The sequence below is a fragment of the Carlito syrichta genome, unplaced genomic scaffold, assembly GCF_000164805.1.
Source record: "Carlito syrichta isolate Samal-C Ts95f unplaced genomic scaffold, Tarsius_syrichta-2.0.1 Scaffold302918, whole genome shotgun sequence".
In the NCBI taxonomy this organism is placed as follows: domain Eukaryota; kingdom Metazoa; phylum Chordata; class Mammalia; order Primates; family Tarsiidae; genus Carlito; species Carlito syrichta.
Window position 1 is genome coordinate 253,467 of NW_007247014.1, and position 2,753 is coordinate 256,219.

Consider the following 2,753-nt stretch of genomic DNA (forward strand, 5'->3'; position numbering starts at 1 on the left):
GTGATTATGACTTTTAACACTTTTTACTCTGTGAAGATAAATGTTACATTTTTTCTTTGAGGGGTAGCTTTTTTCCTTTTAATGTATGAATAAGTCTAAAGCAGTTGTATCACTCCATCTACGTAAATGCCCTGACACCGATGTTCTAGTCAGACTGAGTTGTTATGTCTACTACACATAAAATATCAAAATAGCTATTACTTAGAGAAAAATTTAATATGGCAAAATGACTGAGTGAGGAGGTTGCGAGAAATGTTTCAAATTCGACTTCCCAAAGAATTAGAGAATAAGGTTTTTAAAGGGAGCTCGGTGGGCATAGGGACATAGGCTTCTGATTGGTTGATGTTATGGGACGGAGACTTTCTCCCCTCAAGACAATTTATAATAGACAGAGTTAGGGGGACCGGGTAAGCCAAATTCTTATGCTCTGGTTTGATGTGGGATTGTGGTATAGACCCAGCAGACGTAGGCAACAGAGCCCGACAGCTGTTTCTGCACTCCAGTCTGGGCATCAGAGTGAAACTCCAACTAAAAAAAAAAAAAAAATATATATATATATATATATATATATATATATATATATTTTTCATGTCCACATAAATTCGTATTTTTAGAACAAAACAACAGTTATGCTGGCAAAGATGTGGGGTTATCAGGGACCCTTAAGCTTTCAATATACTGAAAAGAAACATTTTCAAAGTGTCTACAAATTATACATTTGGTTTCCCACAAAAGTGGCAAATTTTACCTTAACAGTTAGGACTTTTTCACCAAATCATAGACATAGATATGGAAATCATCATCAAACCTGATGAATTACATAGAGGGTTTAGCTTCCACTTGGTGAATGACCATGCCAATCCTTTTGGAGTTATCTTCTTTGGTATATTCCACATGCTTACCTATCAGGCCATCTACAACTCCTCCTGGCTCTCTCTCTGCTGGAGAACTCACTGGACTCTGGCATGATGTGGAGGTCACCTTCTTTATAATCATCTAGAAGCTGGTACATGTACAAGACAGGATCTTTCTCGTAGGTGATATAAAACCAGGCTTTCATGATAGGTGCTTGGGCTAAGACCATCCCCCTCCATTCATCCTTAGAACCATGCTCATGCTCAAACATGTGTTCCACTGCTTTGCCAATTATGGAATTTGCAAGGTTGGCACCACTAATTTGAGATGATGCCACCCTGTCGGAAAGAATTTTAAGAGACAAGACCCTCTCATCTCTGTGAAGCTCCAGTCCATAGACACAGTCAATTCCATCATATTTCACCAGATAAAGAGAGGGGTTTATAGGCACCTGATCCAGAATGGTTCCTTTCCACTGGTGATGGACTCATCTCCTTCCTTCCATCCGTGAGAAATTCTGCAGCCCACGATGTTCCTACAGGGTTGGGAGGAAGGTCTGCCCCTCTGCTTCTTTTGGGAGGCTTTTTTCTTTGTCATGTTTGCAGAGCCAGTGCCCCGTCCCGCAGCTGCCCTGGTTTGTTGCCCTTCTGCCTCCTGTGCATTGGGGGTCTTCATGCCTGGTGTTCAAATCGGACACTTCGCCTCTGCCTCCGCTATGAGCCTCTGTGGAAGGATAGTTTGGCAACCAGCCGAGCGAGTGCTTGCAAGAGCTGGCAAGGTAGGATCTGTAGGCGAGAAGTGTGTCTAGGAGTGCGGCGAGGCAGGCAAATAGGATGGCAGCAGTGTCCCCAGTGCTTTGCTCACTGGCCTTCCGCCTCCCTGTCTGTGGTGCTGGCTACCCTTCTGCTTCATAGGGCTTTCATCATCCGCTGCTACCATTGCCGCAGTCTCCTCCCTCTCTTTTGCAGGACTCGAGCCTAGTTTCCAGTTTTCATTAAGGCCGCTCCTTCTTTCTCAGCACAGTGCAGGTTTGTCTTTCTTTTCCCGGAGGTCCTTTTGGGCTCCTTTATCCCTTTCATGGTAAAATATTTTACCATCTCTAATATACCATATAAATTACATGCATACACTACTGTTACTAATGTTTTATGTGTATATGCAAAAAGCAGACATTTTCAAAATGCTTGTAAATATAAAAAAGATATAATAACATATATATATATATATATATATATATATATATATATATATATATATATATATATATATATTGAGTTGAAGTCTTACTCTCTCACCCAGGCTGGAGTGTAGTGACATGCTTATGGCCACCCCAGCATCCATCTGCTGGGCTCAGGCGATCCCTTCTGCCTCAGCCTTCCAAGTAGCGGAACCACAGGCATGCACCATCATGCCCAGCTCATTTCTTTTCTTTTTTTTTTTTTTAGTTGGAGTCTCACTCCATCACCCAGACTGGAGTGCAGTGGCACGCTCATAGCCACCCCAGTATCGATCTGCTGGGCTCTAGTGATCCTTCCATCTCAGTCTTCCAAGTAGCTGGAATTACAGGTGTGCGCTACCCTGCTCAGCTAATTTACATTTATTGTAGAGATGAGGTCTTGCCAAATTGCCCGAGCTGGTCTTTAACCTGTAGGCTCAGGCAACCCGCTCGCCTCGGCCTCCCAAAGTGCTGGGATTACAGGCTGAGCCACCGCGCCTGGCCACAAATATTTTAGAGGTATTTTAAAATTTTATTCCCAGACTGGACCTGGGTACTTCTGGAAAGAAGTCTGGAGCAGATGGCAATAAAACTGAGACTTACAGGACAGGCACAAGTTGAGAAACATGTGGTGGGAAGGAAATTGCAAGTGAAGCAGGGTCCAGAAGTGGGCAATGGTTTG

General features: G+C 43.2%; 1 pseudogene; it reads right to left on the minus strand.

Moving 5' to 3' along the window:
* Positions 1 to 582: 582 nt before the first annotated feature.
* Positions 583 to 1,530, minus strand: LOC103259613 (annotated as a pseudogene).
* Between the last annotated feature and the right edge of the window lie 1,223 nt (positions 1,531 to 2,753).